The 21,510-nt window shown below is 41.7% G+C and overlaps 1 long non-coding RNA gene across 6 annotated transcripts in view; it reads right to left on the bottom strand.

Annotated features, from left to right (window-relative positions):
* Positions 1–21,510, bottom strand: part of LOC136885702 (uncharacterized) — a 72,347-nt gene that overhangs the window by 27,215 nt on the left and 23,622 nt on the right. For all 6 annotated transcript variants that reach the window (XR_011018977.1, XR_010861583.2, XR_010861584.2 and 3 more), the window contains exon 2: positions 1,576–1,760. This is a non-coding gene — a long non-coding RNA (uncharacterized lncRNA). The remainder of the gene's footprint in view (positions 1–1,575; positions 1,761–21,510) is intronic.

Genomic DNA, 21,510 nt, shown 5'->3' with positions numbered 1-21,510 from the left:
TATGGACTCTGTTCAGGATGTGCTGTGTGTCGTGAATGACCTGAAAAGCTGCCTGTATTCTTGGTACAAGCTCATATTCTCTTTCAACGGCGTTCACATAGTATTAAATTTTTTTGCAGAACAAACTTTGCACTGCCTACTGGTGCTGGAAAGCGACCATGCGAAACAAACGAGAAACTTATGCATTCACACCGAGGATTATAGCTGCCTCTGTGGATCCGTGGTAGAGTGTCGGCCTCCGGATCCCAAGATAGCGGGTTCAAACCCGGCAGAGGTAGTCGGATTTTTGAAGGGCGGAAAAAAGTCCATTCGACACTCCATGTCGTACGATGTCGGCATGTAAAAGAACTCTGGTGATACATTTGGTATTTACCCGACAAAATTAATTAAATCTCAGCCATAGACGCCCAAGAGAGATCCGGTTTACTCTAGGTCCGCTAGATGGCAGACAGAGTAAACCGGAACGTCGAAATTGACGAGCAGACAGCCAGATGGCGTCAAATCGAAATGTCTGCAAACGGTAGCTGAGGCCATACGATTATTATTATTATTATTATTACCGAGGATTATCTCTGTCTCCCCCTTCCAATTCCGCTCCCTTCCCTTCCCACCTCTGACGCACAGCATCAGGCAGCGGAAGGCTCTCTGCCACAGCAAATACGGCAAGTTCTTCAATTTGTATCGCGTGCCCGGAATTAATAAAGTAGCTTCACTTTAAGAAAAGAAAAAATTCTCCACCAATCCGATTGGTTCTTAGCACAACACACCCTTCATTTTTTGTCGGTTTATTTCTGACATACCCTGTATATATACTGGTTAGGATTCTAGATAATTCTGCTTTCTTACAACATAGTATTAATACAGGATGCCTGGAAGGTTCTAGATAAACATTGGAAGGCTTTCGCGAGTATCTGTTCTAGAATTGTCTTGAAGCAAGCTTGTCAAGATGGCACATAACCTAAATATATCTACAAACATCTAGAATGTTATACAACATGCCCTTGGTACATGAAAATTCCAGAGCTCACTTACATTAACACACACACTCACACTCACTGGGGTTTTCCTGAGCAACTAGGGAAACACGGACTGTTATTTGCAAAGTTATAAACATGATTTAACCTTAACCTAAATTCCCTTGAGTAATACAAATAGAACCAGAAGTTTCCTGAATGACTATTAATTTATCAAGAGTTACTAACAATAAATGTAATCTAACCTATTCAACCTGAGTTATTTGTATGATTAAACTTAAATAAACCTAGCCTGTAATACATGGAAAGAAAATTCAGTTACACACATAACCTACTTGCATCAGAATAAAACTCATTTTCAGTCTGTGGAAGAGTTAAAAAAACACAAAATGCAAAATTACTGCACGGGTTGATACTTAATAACTTTCCGTATTGTTATGAACAATGGAAGATCTGTATGCAGTAGTGTGCGAACAGAGAAGGGGATTAAGTGAAATCATAAAATTATTGCAATAAATCAGCTCGTTCAATTTTTAATGACAAAATTATTCTATCTAAGACACTCCTTTATAAGATAAGAAATTATATTGCTATTACTGACCTGTATGAGACTGAAGAAATCTATCTTTGACAGAAGACAACTGGAAGTTACAGGAACCAGGAGTAGATGATAAGGCCCAATGTTACCGCTGTATACAATACGCGAAGTGTGGAATGAATTGTAGAAATCATCCTTAAAGTCGAATTTAAATGGTACAGACAACTTTCTATCAGTTACAGCAAAACCTGAAAGAGAAGAAAAGAGAAAGTTATCTGAAGATAAGTTAGTACAAATATGACATTCAGTCTATATACATAATTTGGCGGGTTCCAGGGTATGAGCAGCACAGCCTGGAGTTGACGGCGAGCGACGTCACTGCAGAGTAAACCAGTCAGGAGCGAGCCGGGCACGCAATAGCCAACGCTTCTGCCATTGCTGTTTCCATTGCCCTGCTACCTCATTGGAGGCCTCCAGCGTCGTGAAAATGATCTGGGTGGTGCGGCCAGAGTATTCGCTTTCGAGAGGGCTCTGGATTTCAGCTTATAAATTTCATTTTGGGTTCCATATTGACTTCTAACGTTGATGAACTCAGTTCTTTAAAAAAAATAGTATATGGTTCCATCTATTGAATACTTAATCACAATAATTATATTATAATCATCTTAAACATCTAGGACATTTTTGGCCCTTTTGTGGCCATCTTCAGCTAATATCGAGGTTATTTGTTCACTTAGGAAGGTGATTCATTATGAATTAAAAACACACATTAAAATACACATTAAAAACACATAATTACAAATTAAAATAACATCCCACTTTTAAGACTTGTGTGAGACGTTTGTTGGTTGAAAATGGTGTAATATAGTCTTTATTCACATAAAGATGATGTGAAGACGCTACTGTTTACGATATATGTTGTTGTGAATGCCAGCCAGAAGGTGCTGGAAGTTGTATACTTGGTTGATATGCTGTCACTCTTGTGTATGACAATGTATGTTATTTTGGTTGTCAATACGGAACCTGTGGAAGATTTTTATACAAGTTGAAGTCGTAAAAATCTTCGTAAAGAAGTTGCCAAGACCTAAAAAGAAAGATAGAGAACTGGTACGAATTTCTGACATAAATAATGTGATGATAATATACGGTGAATAATTAAACACAAAGGCTTACGTTCTGTCTTCCAGCCCCTGATGCTGATATTGTCAGATGAAGTAGTCGCCTGAGCGAGTGTGAGTTATGGCTTGCCTTCAGTTCTTGCCGATGAAGGAAAGTGTACGTGAAGGCGAAGTTGGAGCGGCTAGAGGGTGAAAATACCTTCTTAGACGTGTGTTAATTTTTTTTTTCGTCTGTAGATGAATGCTAGTACTTGTCAATTATTCAAATAATACATTATTTTCTCCTGTAATTTCATTAAGGTTACACGTAATACATACATACATTTACATTATTGTTATACGTTTCAGCGTTCCGTCTGCAAGCCTCTGTGAATTTACTAAACGTCGCCACAATCCTCGATTTGCAACTAGCGTTGGTACCTCTTTTCTTCAAATCGTTAGAAACTGAGTCTAACCATCGTCGTCTTCGTCTACCTCTACTTCCTTTACCCTCCATAACAAAGGTGACCTATCCTCCTTCATTCGCCTCACATTTATGCGTACAGCTTCATCCATCGATTTCATTCCTAAATTAGCCTTTATATCCTCATTCCGAGTACCCTCCTGCCATTGTTCCCACCTGTTTGTACCAGCAATCATTCCAGCTACTTTCATGTATGTTACTTCTAACTTATGAAAAAGATATCCTGATTCCACCCAGCTTTCGCTCCCGTAAAGCAAAGTTGGTCTGAAAACAGACCGATGTAAAGATAGTTTCGTCTGGGAGCTCACTTCCTTCTTACAGAATACTGTTGATTGCAACTGCGGGCTCACTGCATTAGCTTTACTACACCTCGATTCAGTCTCAGTTACTATATTATCATCCTAGGAGAACACACAACCTAAATACTTGAAATTATCGACCTGTTCTAGCTTTGTATCACCAATCTGACATTCGATTCTGTAGAATTTCTTACCTACTGACATCAATTTAGTCTTCGAGAGGCTAATTTTCATACCATACTCATTGCACCTATTTTCAAGTTCCAAGATATTACAGTGCAGGCTTTCGGCACAATCTGCCATTAAGACCAAGTCGTCAGCATAGGCCAGACTGCTTATTACATTTCCACCTGACTGAATCCCTCCCTGCCATTTTATACCTTTCAGCAGATGATCCATATAAACTACGAACAGCAAAGGTGAAAGATTACAGCCTTGTCTAACCTCTGTAAGTACCCTGAACCAAGAACTCATTCTACCATCAATTCTCACTGAAGCCCAATTGTCAACATAAATGTCTTTGATTGATTTTAATAATGTGCCTTTAATTCCCTAGTACCCCAGTACTGCGAACATCTTTTCCCTGGGTACCCTGTCAGATGCTTTCTCTAGATCTACGGAACATAAACACAACTGCCTATTCCTCTCGTAGCATTTTTCAATTACCTGGCGCATACTGAAAATCTGATCTTGATAGCCTCTCTGTGGTCTGAAACCACACTGGTTTTCATCCAACTTCCTCTCAACCATTGATCGCACCCTCCCTTCCAAGATGCCAGTGAATACTTTGCCTGGTATACTAATCAATGAGATACCTCGATAGTTGTTGCAATCCTTCCTGTTCCCTTGCTTATAGATAGGTGCAATTACTGCTTTTGTCCAATCTGAAGGTACCTTACCAACACTCCATGCCATTTCATCCCTACCTTCCCACTATACTTCACCATTTCAGGTCTAATTTCATCTATTCCTGCTGCTTTATGACGATGGAGTTTATTTAACATCCTTTCCACTTTCTCAAGCGTAATTTCACCAACATAATTTACCTCCTCCCCATAAGCTTGGCTGTTCGCAACACCACCAGGATGATTTCCTTTTACATTGAGAAGATGTTCAAAATATTCCCTCCACCTCTCCAGTGATTCCTTGGGATCTATCATGAGTTCACCTGAATTACTCAAAACACTGTTCATTTCCTTTTTCCCTTCTTTCCTAAGATTCTTTATTACTGTTGAGAAAGGTTTCCCTGCTGCTTGGCCTAGCCTTTCCAGGTTATTACCAAAATCTTCCCACGACTTCTTTTTGGATTCAACAACTATTTGTTTCGTTCTGTTTCCTTCATCTACGTACAAATCCCTGTCTGCCTCGGCCCTTGTTTGAATCCATTTCTGATAAGCCTTCTTTTTAAGTTTACAAGCTGCTCTCACTTCATCATTCCACCAAGATGTTCGCCATTTCCCATCTTTACACACAGTTGTTCGTAGGCATTCCCTTGCTGTTTCTACTACAGCATTCCTGTATGCCACCCATTCACTTTCTATATATTGACCCTGCTTACTGTCTACTGTTCGAAACTTCTCACTAATCATATCCATGTACTTCTGTCCAATTTCCTCGTCCTGGAGATTTTCTACCCTTATTCGTTTGCAGACAGATTTCACTTTCTCTACCCTAGGCCTAGAGATACTTAGTTCACTACAGATCAGATAATGGTCTGTATCATCGAAAAATCCCCGGAAAATTCGTACATTCCTAACAGATTTCCTGAATTCGAAGTCCGTTAAGACATAGCCTATTATGGATCTGGTACCCCTAGCCTACCATGTGTAGCGGTGAATAGCCTGATGCTTGAAGAATGTATTCGTAACTGCTAAACCCATACTAGCACAGAAGTCCAGCAAACGCTTCCCATTCCCATTAGCTTCCATATCTTCCCCACATTTACCAATCACCCTTTCGTATCCTTCAGTTCTATTCCCAACTCTCGCATTGAAATCGCCCATTAGCACTATTCTATCCTTGCTGTTGACCCTGACCACGATGTCGTCCAATGCTTCATAAAACTTGTCAACTTCACCCTCATCTGCACCCTCACATGGTGAATACACGGAGACAATTCTAGTCCTAATTCCTCCAACTGGCAAATCTACACACATCATTCGCTCATTTACGTGCCTAACAGAAACTATGTTGCGTGCAATGGTATTCCTGATAAAGAGCCCTATCCCCAGACTCTGCCCTTCCCTTTCTAACGCCCGTCAAGTACACTTTATAATCTCCTATCTCTTCCTCGTTATCTCCCCTTACCCGAATATCACTTACTCCTAGCACATCCAGATGCATCCTTTCTGCTGACTCAGCCAGTTCTACTTTCTTTCTTTCTTCCATAAGCCCCGTTAATATTGATAGCTCCCCATCGAATTCCATTTCGCCAACTTGTTTCCAAGATTTCCCTCGCCTGTCAAATGGGAGTGGGACTCCGTTACTCCCATAGGTCCGAGGCTTGTTTAAAATGTTCTGAGCTCGGTAAATTCATGAAGCAGGATGCTGCCCTACTTGCACATAGTCCAAGTGAGGATCTCTCCTCTAACGGGTTATGGACCACCGGTGAAGTGTATAGTCCTAGCCGCCTGAGCACAAGGAGGGCCATGACTCAGAATATGTCCGAGATGCCCACTCCCATTCCATAGCAACTGGTATCCCGACTCTCAGGACCACTTACAAGGCAACTCAGCCGTTGCCCATGGTTCACGAACTAGGACGTGACTACAGTAACCCACAAACATGAAGCATGGTTATACGTAAAGGAAAATGAATTTGATGGATTTGTTGGTGTTTCGAAGTGGACTGTTCAGCGTGTCTACAAGCACTGGTGTTCTACACGTAGCGACGATACACGACGTGAGAATTGTGGTCAGGAAAAGATGACTGAGATGTACCGGAGACGCGTTTCACGGCTTGTGAATCAAAGGCGCTTCCAAACCCGATAGGAATTGCTGCGCTTAGCAAGAGAACATTCCGACGGGAACTGCATGCAATGGTCACCTCACAAGAGACCTTTGCTCACACATGCAAATAAAGTCTTCAATGGGCTAGAAATTATCGAACGTTGACAGTAGCTGACTGGCGAAACGTAATGTGATCTGACGAATCACGTTTTTGCCTGCCTGTATTTCAATGGCGCACGTCGTCGAGTGAACCGAACGTGAAATGAAGCATTTTATCCTGGATGTGGGAGTTCAAGGGGGTGTTTTTTGTATCATGGATTGGGCCCGCTCATTGAGGTGACCATTAAAATGTTTATTTAAACATTCTGGTTGATCAGATGCTGCCTTTCAGGGGGGAGACCTAGCTTAACACAGGGAAAATAGGCCAATATTCATTCGATTGTTATATATACTACAAACGTAGCTGACAAATGCTGCACATAACCCAGTATTGGCATGCTTCAGAGCAATCAGAAGCAACTTCAATAATGTCAAAATTCTAATTACAACATTTCAAAATAAAATGTTCAAAATTTCCCGCCTTTTTAACGGTTTCCTTCATAACTCTCTTACTGTTTCACGGAAAATTATGAATTTTTCAGAGTTTCCTCCCGTAGAGTTGTACTACAATCTGTACCTCATTCAGATCAATGGGATTGAAACTAGATTTTATATAACATATTTATTTACAAAAATATTAATATTTTCTGGTGCTCGGAATAAAAACCCAACAAAAAATCCCATTTACAGTCTATGTTAATGATTGAGGTTCATTTTGTAGCTGGAGGTTTGCTAGTTGCTTTACGTCGCACCGACACAGATAGGTCTTATGGCAACGATGGGACAGGGAAGGGCTAGGAGTGGGAAGGAAGCGGCCGTGGCCTTAATTAAGGTACAGCCCCAGCATTTGCCTGGTGTGAAAATGGGAAACCACGGAAAACCATTTTCAGGGCTGCCGACAGTGGGGTTTGAACCTACTATCTCCCGAATACTGGATACTGGCCGCACTTAAGCGACTGCAGCTATCGAGCTCGGTCACTGGAGGTTTGATACACACTTTAGAAAAGGAAAAGTACGAAAATTCTTATACACTTGGAATTTATAAGGGAAACAGTGATACACTGTTAAAAAGGCGCAAAATTTCGAAAATTTTATTTTTAAATATTAAAATTATTAAAATTCTGACGTTATTGAAGTTGCTTCCGGTTGCCAGGAAGCACGCCAAGACTGGGATATGTGCAGGAATTGTCAACAACAATTGTAGCATATTTAACAATCGAATGAATATTAACCTTCTATTTTCCTTTGTTAAGCTGGGTTTCCCCCCCTTCAGTTAACATCTGCATGATGAGTATGCTATTGGTACCCCGATATTTTCAAGATGACAACAGCAAAGTTCATCGGGCTGGATGCATGTGTGACTGGCTTTATGAACAATCCCTCACCCAATTACATCTAGATTGGCCTGCAGGATCACCTGACTTGAACCCAAATCTGTGGGGCATGTTGGAACAGCGGGTAAAACGCCATCAGCACCCCGCAATTTGGTGAAATTGCGCGATCAAACCATCAGTGAGTGATTTAACGTACCTGCACCATCTTGTGGACCTACTTCCTAACCAAATACAGGCGGTTATCAAGTCCACGATGCGTGTGATGATTTCTCCAGGAGTGACTATTTTTGTTCTCCAATGAGCTTGTAATATATTCTGTATTATTGCAGTTAAGAAAGAGATGTCCTGGACTAGATAACTTAGTTAATATCCAGAAAATAGCTCAAAAAGCAAAGGTTGTCTAGCTTCCACAGATATATCTAAATAACGTTCAGAGGATATGTACTGTAGCAGTAAATTATCGTTTAATCATGTGTTGTGGCAGTTTATTAGTTATAATGATATTGTTTTAAACGAACAAAGCCAGTGGCATGTGATAGCGATAATTGCGATGGGCAGATCTTCCCTCGTCCTCCCCCCCCCCCGGTTGGTGGTCATCCGTAACTGTGGAGGAGGTTGTCGGTTCGTTGTCTTTGTTCTTTCATATGTAGTTGTGTAATATGTATTGGGTATCACAAGTGATCATGTTCATATTGGTCCGTATTGAGTATATAAGTTGGGAAAAAATATAGTATATAGATCAACCACCTAATCAATACACATTATTATATATATAATTCGCTGGGGCCATCAAGGACCACGTTAAGTCTTGTTGCATTTGACACTGAACTTGGCCTTCTTTAGAGCCCAAATTTCCCTCATTCTTTGTGAGTGGGCCTGCTTACGCTCCTCTGTCCAAGGGGCACCGTGTCTTCTCTTCGGTTGCTCGTCTCGGTTTAGCCCGTTCGTCAATATTTTCTTGCGGAAGAGATCTCTGTTAAGGGCGCCTTCAGCTGAGATATGTAGCATTTGCAGGTCTTCTTTGGTATTTCTAAACCAGGGAATTGTGGTTTTGGGGTTTGAATCAAAAAAGTGAAAGATTTCTTTAGTTAACTTTCTTCCGTCCATTCTTTTCAGATGACCGTAAAATCGTGCCCGTCTTTTTCTGATTCTGTCGGTAATTTTCTCTATTTTGCTGTAGACTTCCTTGTTGGATCTCTTTTGATGGATTCCATTTCTGTACTTTGATCCCAAGATTCCTCTCACAATTTTGCGTTCTCTTTCCTCCAGTTCTTCAAGGAGTCCTTTGTTGGCATTTAGAGACAGGGTTTCGGCTGCATATAGAACTACTGGCTTCAGAACTGTTTCATAGTGACGTATCTTGGTATTTTGGGAAAGGCATTTTTTGTTGTAGATTGTGCGGGATGTTTGGTAGGCTATTTCCAGTTTGGGTACTCGCTCCTGAAGTGTTTCTTTGTCCAGTCCATTTTTCATGATGATCTCACCCAGGTATTTGAATTTGTCTACTCGGGTGATGTCCCCGTATTTTGTATGGAGTTTTGGTGGAGCCTCTTTGATGTTAGTCATTACTTTTGTTTTCTCAAACGATATCTGCAGACCAGTTTGTTCGGCAATTTCCTTTAAAATTTCAACTTGAGCTCTAGCGTTTTCTATGTCGTTTGAGAGAACAGCAATATAATCGGCAAATGCTAAGCAGTCTGTTGCGATCCCCTTGGATTTGGTTCCTATTCTCAATGGACTGTAGTTGGTTTCCTGTAATCTCACCTGCCAGGTTCTGATGATCTTTTCAAGAACACAGTTGACTAGTATCAGGGATAGCCCATCACCTTGTCGGACTCCTGTTTTGATGTCAAAGGAATGCAAGAGACATCCGTGGAACTTCACCTTGGATTTTGTATCGGTCAGGATGGCTCTAATTAATGCCAGCAGTTTCAAATCAACTCCAAATTCATTTAAGATGTTTAGCAGGACTTCCCAGTCAATGGAGTCGTACGCTTTCTTAAAGTCCACAAAGACAGACACATACTGCTTGGACCTTAGCGTACAATATCTGATGATCGTTTTGAGATTTTGGATCTGTTCAGCTGTTGAGCGAACTTTTCTGAACCCTCCTTGGTATTCACCTATTTGATGTTCGACTTGTGCTTCCAAACGTTCCAGGATGGCAAGGGATAGAATTTTGTAAGTCACGGGTAGCAAAGATATTCCTCTGTAGTTGTTGATGTTCTTCATGCTGCCTTTTTTGTGTAATGAATGGATCAGAGCTATTTTCCAATCTTCGGGTAGGGTCTCCTTGTTTCAAATTTCTTCTATTTGCTTTTGCAAGATATCAAGTGATTCCTCTGGGGCATATTTTCGTAGTTCTGCTACTACTGAGTCTTCCCCCGGTGCTTTGTTATTTTTGAGACGGGCAATGTGGCGCTTGATTTCATCTCTGTCGGGTGGTCTGGAATCTGGGTACCTGAGTAAGGGTTCCTTGGTCTCAATGGCGCTTTGCGGTTTAGAGCAATTAAGTAAATTCTTGAAGTTATCTGCCAGAATGCTGCAATTTTCTTCATTTGACGTCGCCAGTATGCCGTCCTTTCGCTCAAAGCATAGAGACGGTGGTTTATAGCCAGTGAGTTTGCGTTTGAAGGCTCTGTAGTACTCTCTGCTTTCATTCTTCCTAAAGTTTTGTTCTATCTTTTCAATGAGAGATTTTTCGTATTTACGTTTCTCAGTTCTGAACACCCTAGCTGCTTGGGCACGTTGGGTTTTGTAGGTTTCCCAATCATTTTCTGATTTCGTAGAGTAGTACTGTTTCCACGCATTGAGTCTTTCTTGGAGGACTGATTCGCAGGTACTATTCCACCAGGCATGCTTTTTGCTTCTCTTGATTTCTACAACGTCTTTGGCGGCCTCAACAAGGAGACTTTTGGCGTTGTTAAAGTCACAGTCATTTGGTCTAGACTTCTCCTGGAACTCCTCGACCCTTTGCCGAAGTTTATCATTGTCGAAGCGTGTGATCTGTTTGGTTGTCTTCCTTGTGTTTGCGGGAATTGGTTTGAATTTGATAAGAGACATATAATATATAAAATATAATTTATCATACAAAAGTGGACATCGACATGATATAAGATTTTGGGGAAGATGCAGAGCACAGTTCTCTGCGAAACGTAAAGAATTTCACCTTATTTTCTTGACACGGCATAAGTCCAAAAGCCTATATCAAGTGCGGGCCGTGAAAGTATCAACGGCAGAAGCAGACATCATCAGCACACAAGCACTGAAATAACATGAATAGCACATAAGCACATTTGAAAAAAGATCATGAATGTAATATTGCTGACGATGGACCCAAGAACCGAAACATGTCCACTTTTGTTTGATCAATAATCCTTTTAGATTATTATATTGTGTATTGATTAGGTGGTGGATGTATATCTCTTCTCTAGGGATGGGCTTGAGCGCAGCTGATGACGTCACAGCTCGATGTAGGTCGAGCAGGAGTATGGCCTCCCATCTATGAGTGATTTCCTTGCACTAAATCAGTTGCGTGGCAATCGTATTTGCTCTTTGATGTCAAATACCGAATGTTCGTGGTAATAAAACAAGTTTATATCGAAATATATTGAATTTTTTATGACTAATCCATTAGAATTACAAGAACATAATACCAGCCATACGTGTCAAGTGATCCATTTTCGCACCATGCAATATCTACGGATTGTGAGAGGTAATTTTAGAAACCTGAAAGTTCAGAACTTCCTATCTGTTCAATCCGACTCGTTGGCTGAACGGTCAGCGTACTGGCCTTCGGTTGTGAGGGTCCCGGGTTCGATTCCCGGCCGGGTCGGGGATTTTAACCTTAATTGGTTAATTCCAATGGCCCGGGGGCTGGGTGTATGTGTTGTCTTCATCATCATTCCATCCTCATCATGACGCGCAGGTCGCCTACGGGAGCCAAATAGAAAGACCTGCACCTGGCGAGCCGAATATGTCCTCGGACACTCCCGGCACTAAAAGCCATACGCCATTTCATTTTTCTTCTTATTATTACTATTCTCCCTCCTTTCCCTATTCCTAATTAGCATATTCATCTTCTTCTTAATCTATTTAACCTCCAGGTTTAGTTTTTCCCTCGGACTCAGTGAGGGATCCCACCTCTGTCGCCTCAAGGGCAGTGTCCTGGAGCTTCAGACTCTGGGTCGGGGATACAACTGGGGAGAATGACTGCCCAGGCGGCCACACCTGCTGTGCTGAACAGGAGCCTTGTGGGGGATGGAAAGATTGAAAGGAATAGAAAAGGAAGAGGGAAGGACGCGGCCGTGGTCTTAAGTTAAGTACTATTCCGGCATTTGCCTGGAGGAGAAGTGGGAAACCACGGAAAACCAGGATGGCTGAGGAGGGAATCGAACCCACCTCTTCTCATTTGACCTCTCGAGGCTGAGTAGACCCCGTTCCAGCCCTCGTAACACTTTTGAAATTTCGTGGCAGAGCCGGGAATCGAACCCGGGCCTCCGGGGGTGGCAGCTAATCACACTAACCACTACACCACAGAGGCGGACTAATTAACATGTATGTATGTTCAGTCTTCAGCCCTAAGGCTGGTTGGATCCTCAACAGCTCTGCCATCAGCTGTCATAGATGGCCTAGGCATCACTGAAGAGGCGTACTAGGGAAATGAGGAGTGAGGTCGTTTCCCGTTGCTTTCCTCACCGAGCCAGAAGTTGCTGTTACATATCAGTCTGCCAAGCCCACTGAAAGGCATGCATCAACCGACCCTATGAGCAATAGTTTCACACCATTCATTGCAGGGACTGGCTGCACAAGGAATGGCATTACTAGCATCACTCATACCTCAGTCACTTTCATATTGTCAAAGCCAAGGATAAGACAGAGACAGTTCAATGAAAGTAACAAAATTGCTCTAGCCGATACCAGAAGACATAGTGCACTGTAAACACTAGGTCCTGCCAGCAAAGGCATCTAATTAACATATACGGCAGTAAAATAATTATAAATTGAATGGATAAAAATTAAATATTGAAGGTCCCGCCATACCAATGGTGTATTGTATATAAACACGTCTTCGTGCACTAGAAATAGTATCATTGCACTATAATAAAACAGAAAAATATGTTATTCAAATGATACATCCAATCATCAGAAGAACCAGAAATGGAGGTAGCGACCAAATAACGACAGGAAAACCACAGAAATATTATCAGATCACTATGCAGAGCTCATCTTCATGTCGAGCATTCTATTAAATTTGATAACAAAAATTTGTTCTGGGCATATATGGGTTTAATAAACTGATGAATCCACTGCGACTTGTGGTACGTCCGTACTTCTGTAGAATGATCGCTAATTAAAGGTCGATTCACACATCTCCGGGACGTGACGGCATCTTCCGTGAAAATAAAATATCGTCACCATGTAAACGAAGGGATGAGTTCCTACACTTCCGTTGACGTTATTCGCCGTGACCTTCAGTGCTTCTCCGTGATCCATGCCGGCAGTACGTATTCGCTCGCCAACGATATTTTCTTGTTTTCACGGATGTGATTTCTCTCTTCCCGTCTTCCTGCTTCTCGGCTTTCTTCGAATACTGAGGTTATCTGTGTACGTTTGAACTGTTCTTTACCTCCCAAAATGAAGAACGAACTGCTGATTGAATTAGTGAAAGCACACTCTTTTCTATATAATTTAGCTGATTAGAAATATATGGATAGTGGTTTGAAGAAGCGTGTATGGGGCGAAATTGGCGAGAAAATGGAAGCTGAAGGTAGGTAACTAACATTTTTTGCTTTTAAGATGAAGAAAATCAGTCTGTCTGTACATAGATAAGCACCGACTTGAGCGCGGCAAGGCACTTTCTGCCCCCAACCTACAAAGTCATGGGTATTAAAAATTAATCAACAATTTCATTTATTTAATTTTTCAAGTAATTATTACTTAATTTTTCAAGTAATTGAAAACAAATATAGTGTATCCGTGAAATTTTACTTCGTCGTCCTTCAAGCACCTGCGTTTCCATATAGGATGAACCCACTGTTTCTTCCTCTCTTTCTCCTCTTCATCCAATATTATAGCTATCATTAACAAACAGTTCATCATCACTAAAAAAACTCATCATGGAACATGGATTGCCGACTTATAACTGCACGAAAGTGAAGTGTGAGAACAGACGTAAAATATTCATGTCAGAAAGGACGGATACGGATACGAAGAGCGCCGTCACGTCCCGGAGATGTGTGAATCAACCTTACTCTACTACAGGGCCTCTCAGGGTGCATGCGCGTGGTGCATGCACTGTGCACGGTGCAAAAGACGACTTGGCTTGGTTGACCAGAGTGCAGACCCCCCACTCCTCGATTTGGAGCAATAGCGCTAACTCTCTCTTTCCTCACGCCTGTCTCGCTCGCTCCGCCTGTCTCCCTCTCCCCCACTTGCGCCGTAGCGCTCCAAATCTGGGCTGAGTTGAGCCGAGTAGAGCCGAGTAGAGCCGAGCATAGCCGAGTAGCCCAGAGACGAAGCGTTGATCCGAGCCATACCGAGCGGCACCGATGCACAGTGCACGGAGCTCTTGCGCCTCGCTCTGCACGCGTGAGATTTTGGGCGTTTGAGAGGCCCTGCTCTACTACAATGTAGTGCCGGAATGTGAAGACCAAACAGAATGAGTGAAGACGGAAGTGTGGCTCGAGTCACAACACACACGTCTTGCTTGCTTAGGGCGCATGCAAGCCAACGTCACGAGGGAATTCTGTGCTGCTCGACCAAGCTCGACACACCAGTTCGGGAATCAGGACGTCAGCACTCGAGCCCGCTCGAGCTGACGATCAAGTGGCACGTCCCTACTATTCTCAAATGTATTGGGTATGCAATATATATTTCAAACATTATTGTATTATTTCACGAATTGGAATATGTGTGGTATTACCATCAAAACTAACTCCATATAATCATTCAGAGGTAGAAATTCAGTATGTGCAACATAAGTACAACAGCATCATAAGGGATTTGAGATGTCACAAATCTCATGTAGAACACCTTGTAGAGGAGAGATGTGTTCACTGCGGCAGCCATTTATCACACGCCATTATTCATTGCCCAAGCGCGCTGTTCCATTTCCATTGGCTAAGACATAATGGGATATGACGTCATTTCCAACGATCAAGTGAAATGCATTCCATTACCAACCCGCGCATAATAAAAACACAACTGAATGCAGTCTGTAAGAAACAATGTACAATACAGACCAATAGCTTTGTCACTAGCATTCAAGATAAATTACTTCAGTTTTTTGAATGCGCTGCTCACACCGTATGGAATGATAGAGGCCTAACAGCCACCTCGTGGCCCTAACCTGGGCGCTTACGCCCCCAGACCCCCTTTGCTTGGTTCCAGTCCAATGGTTTTGTCCCTAACCTAACCAATCCACACCAGTGGTTTGTCACTAGCAGGTCCTATCCAATGCAGATCAATGATTTGGTCACTAACCTAACCAATCCAGACCAATTATTTTGTCACTAACCTAACCAATCCAGACCAATGATTTTGTCACTAACCTAACCAATCCAGACCAATGATTTTGTCACTAACCTAACCAATCCAGACCAATGATTTTGTCACTAACCTAACCAATCCAGACCAACGATTTTGTAACTAGCCGGACCTAACCAATCCAGACCAATGATTTTGTCACTAACCTAACCAATCCAGACCAACGATTTTGTCACTAGTCGGACCTAACCAATCCAGACCAATGATTTTGTCACTAACCTAACCAATCCAGACCAACGATTTTGTCACTAGTCGGACCTAACCAATCCAGACCAATGATTTTGTCACTATGTTGCAAAATTTGGCCTGGGAAGATTTGGGAGAAAGGAGACGAGCTGCTTGACTAAGTGGTACGTTCCCAGCTGATGTAAATCGGTGGCGGCTGATTGATTTGATTTGTCATAAACAATATTAGATATGCAGATGACACCTTAATTTTATGTAACTCTGTGAATGTTAGTGATAAAACTTGACAGAGCACCCGCCTGTGATGTTCTTAACAACCTCAACGACCATTTTAGAACACTCCATTTCCCACTACTGGACAATTAAGGAGCAGATGTTGACCAAGAAGCATTATTCCACTCAGAATACCGACACAGAAGAACGCACAAATCTCCTCACCGCGGCAAGGTTGCATGGTTAGCAGAGGAGGCTTAATATTATAAGTGTTGCCAGAATTCTTATGTAATTTCCAGGGTCAGGATTTTGAGGAATTTAATTTTGTTTTAAATGACGGCGAAAATCCAGTAAAATGGCCCTAAAACTTCAAAAAATGGCAAATTTTAAATGAAATTGGTATAGCTTATAACTTATTTATGTTACAGACATAATAAGCCTTCTAGCTTTTGCCACGTCAAGAAAACGAGGTGAAACTCTTTATGTTTCGCAGAGAACTTGCTCTTCAGAAGAAAATCTCAACTTTTCATGAGGAAAACTTCTGAGATTGGAGGTGTCTCTCCTGGAATGTAGGCATTACCAAGAAGTGAACAAAGTTTGTTTAGTGCCCAGATTGACAAAGCGTTGTGAAGATCCTCACTTAAAGTTGCCATAATATCGATTACCACACGCCTAAATGCTTCAAAATCCTCAAACTCGTAAGAAAATCACTCAAAAAGTATAAAATAGTATAATAATACGTTTTTTTGCAGCCAATGGCCATAGAGAAACTTACATACTGTTGGGAGATCAGAAGAATGCACATGCCCGGTGAGGCACGGGGCGAAGGGGTTTTCACTAGCAGAGCCAGTGACTCAATGGTTACCATAGCAACTCCGCTACTATCCAGGCGACTTTATAATATTACTAGCAAATGTACCCGTGCTTCGCTACGGTATTCTACGATGTATACGGATATCGAATTAAACTGCTGTACATGAAGTGAATAAGATTTTTTAAATTGCATGTCTCTTGGCGTTATCCGAGAAAAAGCATAGGGAGATCCGCAGACGTTGTTTCCAATGTAAAGTGCGAGGTGCAGAGTTGTGATGATAACGACAGGTCCACTTGTCTGCCGCAATTCACTATGCGTAACGCCAGTCACATTTTGATGGGTAAATTTGTTTATAATCGGGGGCACCTATACCTAATGTTGTAGAGAATCAGGTAAAAGAGGTTTTTTTTTATTGCACGCTCCCTTGCCTTCTGCTAGTCAAATCAAGAAGGAAATTATACATTACAATGGTACACAGGCGCTTGAGAAGAACCCCATTCCTATTCCTAGTTAAAGTCGATGTGGGGAGTACTGATTACAACAGCAGACGCCCTCCTGCTGAGAGTCACTATTGATTTGTAAAGTATTAATTACAATATAAGACACACACCCTTCTAGATCGCTACAAATCGACTTAAATTAATAAACGTAGATCGACATAGGAAGTATATGCATGTTCACATTCATTTACAGAATAACTGCTGCTAAACGGTGCTTTCATATTGAAAAACGGATTGTATGAAAAGACGCCTCAGGCCTCATTTAGCGATCTAAATGTCTGGCCCTATGATATTTCCTCGTATCTCATCTATTTAAGGGTTAGATTGTTTTAGAAACGTTGAACAGGGTGAAATTTGTGTAAGGTTTTCACACAGTGAATTACTTTTCGGACTTATGCGACAGCTTCAAACATAGAATTTGGCTGGGTGGGCCAATATACGTGTAGAATCTAATGATCCCATCTTTCCTATAAGTGAATCAAACCATCAATTATACGTGTACACAGTGCAAAATTTAGGTAAATCCAGAAATAGAGCCAAATTTAACATAAGGGGTAGAGATACGACAAAAAGTCTTAGGACCAAAGTTGTAGATCACTCCAAATTGAACAGAGATTGTGCCATCCGTTTTGTGATACGACTTGCCGTTTAGCCACCAAATACCTCGAAGGGAAGGTCTGCGCCGTCATTAAAATCTCCTCCATATTTCGATATTTTTCGGGAGTAAAATATAAAATGTTTAAACATCTCATACAATTTCAATCGGTTACAGGCAAAAAGCTATAATTTTGCCAAATTTCTGTTTTCTAACTCGTCTGGGAGATAGTGCTGCCATCTTGATATGGAGGAGGGGGTATAAATTAGGACTTTCAGGAAACTTTTAAGCCCATGAAACCTATAGGTTATCGTTCAGGATAAATATCATCGGCTGTGTTCTTACGCAGATTTGAAACTCCCAACGTGTCCCTCTCAGAGAATTTTGAGAATTTTAGATTTTCTAGGGATCCCGAAGTCATCAGGTTGTCTGGTACCAAGTTTTAAGTTTCTAGGATGCCTAGAATGGTCTCATTAATTCACATCTGTTTTCATTTTTATGCCTTAATTTATATATGTATAGTACAGTATATATAGATCGCGCCAAACTGACTTCTGTTTATTAATATGGATTATATATTTCACCCGCTTCCAAAGTGGTTCTCCCACAGTATGCTTTCCAGGTAGTAAGTCATACTTGAAAGTCATACTGGAACATACACACGTCTATTACCTTGGGCATTCTTGACCATTTATTTTTTCACCCTTTCTCACCCTTTATGCCAAAGGGGGGGCATTTTTGAAGCTGGACTTTAAAAATCCGGAATGTTACTATTTATCTCAGCGACCCGGAAAACTATAGATTAGGCAGTATATTCGATTATTATTATATCGCACTCCCCCTCCCCCTAAAGGGGGTTAAACTTAGAGTTTTAAAAAATCGGGAGTGTTACTATTCATCTCAGCTACCCCGAAAACTATGGCTTCGACACTATTTTCGATTATTTTTAAATTTGAATCCCCCTCACCCCCACCAGAAAGGGGGATGAACTTGGACTTGTAAAATATCCGGGGTCTCACCATTCATCTCAGCGACCCCGACAACTATGGATTCAACATTATTTTCGTTTGTTTTCATATATCACTCTCCAATTGCCACCCACCACGAAGGGGGCTGAACTTTAAAAAATTCCGGAGTGCCATTATTCATCTCAGCGACCCCGAAAAGTATGGATTCGACACTATTTTCGATGATTTTTATATCACAGCCCCTCCCCCCCCCCCGCCCCTAATGTTTCCTGGGGTGTATTACTCCCACGTGGTTTGTCGCCTGATACTAAAATTCCGGAGTGTCACTGTTCATCTCAGCGACCCAGAAGACTACGTATTCGACAGTATTTTCTATTATTTTTATATATCACTCCCCCATCACCCCCAACGAAGAGGGCTGAACTTGGACATAAAAAAATTCCGGAGTGTTGCTATTTATTTCAGCGAGCCCGAAAAGTATTGATTCGACACTACTTTCGATGATATATATGTCTCACCCCTTCACCCCCCCCCCTGCCCCTAAGCGTTCCTGGGGTGTCCTACCCCTACGTGGTTTGTCACCTGATACTAAAAATTCGAAGCGTACAATTAACCTCGGCGACCACGAAAACTATATATTCGACACTATTTTCGATTAATTTTATATATCACTCCCCCCTCGCCCCCCCCTCCCAAAGGGGGATGAACTTATAAAATATCCGAAGTCTCACTGTTCATCTCAGCGACCCCGACAACTATGGATTCGACACTCTTTCCGATTATTTTCATATATCACTCTCCCATCGCCCCCCACTACGAAGGAGGCTGAACTTAAACTTAAAAAAAATCCGGAGTGTGACTATTCATCTCAGCGACCACGAAAAGTACGGATTCAACACTACTTTTGATGATTTTTGTATCTGAGCCCCCTTGCCCCTCTGCCTCTAACTTTTCTTGGGGTGTATTACCCCCACGTGGTTTGTCTCCTGATACTAAAAATCCGTAGTGTCACTATTCATCCCAGTGACCCCGAAAAGTATAGATTCCACACTATTTTCGTTAATTTGTATATCTGACCCCCTCACCCCCCGCCTCTAAGGGTTGCTGTGCTGTCTTAACCCCACGTGGTTTATCTCCTGATACTAAAAATCCGAAGTGTACAATTCACCTCGGCGACCCCGAAAACTATGTATTCGGCACTATTTTCTTTTATTTTTATATATCAATCCCCTCACCCCTGTGATCAAAGGCCAGCACGCTATAGTCCGTTTTGGTTGAAAGCGTCCTGCGCGAGAAATGGTTGCGCATGCAGTGGTGGGAGCTATCGTCCCCCCACTCCTACAGCTGGTCCAGTCGCCAGGCTAGCGCTGAAGTGAAAACGTCTCTCATGCGGCGCGTGTTGTTACGTGCGAGCTAAGTTGAAATTACTGAAGTGACGAGCATGGCTTCTAGGTCCTCTTCTAAATCTGGGAGACCACTGCGAGGCTAGGCACGTGAAAGTGTTTATACCATGAGTGAACATATGAAACATATCATCCAGATCTCAATCACACTGAGTCGGTTTGGGGAGATATCAAAGGAGAGGTCCGTGATAAGAATATATCTCACCGGGCGAGTTGGCCGTGCGCGTAGAGGCGCGTGGCTGTGAGCTTGCATCCGAATCCCACTATCGGCAGCCCTGAAGATGGTTTTCCGTGGTTTCCCATTTTCACACCAGGCAAATGCTGGGGCTGTACCTTAATTAAGGCTACGGCCGCTTCCTTCCAACTCCTAGGCCTTTCCTATCCCATCGTCGCCATAAGACCTATCTGTGTCGGTGCGACGTAAAGCCCCTAGCAAAAAAAAAGAATATATCTCAATTAAAAGTAATACAGCATAATTAGTTTTTTAGCATAAAAATGTGTGCCATAGCATCTCTAATGCCTTCACTGTTCATAAATGGGGCGCTCCTACTCCCAATATAAATAAAAATGCTTATTCTGTACGAAATATTTCTCTGTCTTATAGATCACTCGTGACTTGACAGCAGACACACTCGACAAAAAGGAAGCTCTTTGCGGATATTGCTTGCACAGTATTCGCAAGACAAACGGAAAAAATGTTGCGACCACGTAAAAGACACTGAGCAGGAATACTGGGAGCGTGACAACACCATGCATAAGGAATTAGAATTAGACCAGTCCGACATCAACCTCGGTGAAACTTCAGATGACACTGATTCAGACGAGAGTGAAGGTTATTCTGAATAATTTGTAAATACGATCCCTGAACTCCGAATATTAAACAAACGTGACCATAGAACACGTAAGAAGTCCGATAATATTTTTGCTCTGATTTTATGAGACAGATTTATATTGTCTATTGTTCCGGAGCATTTTGTTGCTGTTTTCGTTGTTTTTGTTGCTGCTGTTGCTGTAGGAGACCTGTTCTCTCAGTCATAACAATAGCAGGTTATTCAAGAGTATTATATATTATTATATTTCTTCTGATGGACAAGAAAAGTAGACATTGTTAATGTTATTATGAAAGTAGCTGAAGTATTTCTACTAATGCTTCTTCTCTGCATTTTCCCGACAAATTTGCATTAATTAATCTCTTTTATACGTATTTCACTAGAAATCACGTTAAGTAGATGATATCTCCAGGCTGTCAGTGGAAACAACTTCCTCCTATTCGTTAGGCAATTGATGAACTGATAGCGCGTACCGATGCGCCTTTCCTTGGTATACAGTACAGTACAGTTTCAAACGAACTTCCTTTATTCGCAGTATTACCAGTTGCAAGTTACTGTCTATGTTCAATTGATTTTCTACCAAATGGTTCAAACCTTTCAATTTTATATAACAGATTTCATATTCGTAAGAATGTATAAGAATAAATTAAAGGCTACAGAGTGCCAAAATATTGACCTCC

Source organism: Anabrus simplex, chromosome 14 (assembly GCF_040414725.1).
Source record: "Anabrus simplex isolate iqAnaSimp1 chromosome 14, ASM4041472v1, whole genome shotgun sequence".
Classification (NCBI taxonomy): domain Eukaryota; kingdom Metazoa; phylum Arthropoda; class Insecta; order Orthoptera; family Tettigoniidae; genus Anabrus; species Anabrus simplex.
This window is presented reverse-complemented; position numbering and strand designations above follow the sequence as displayed.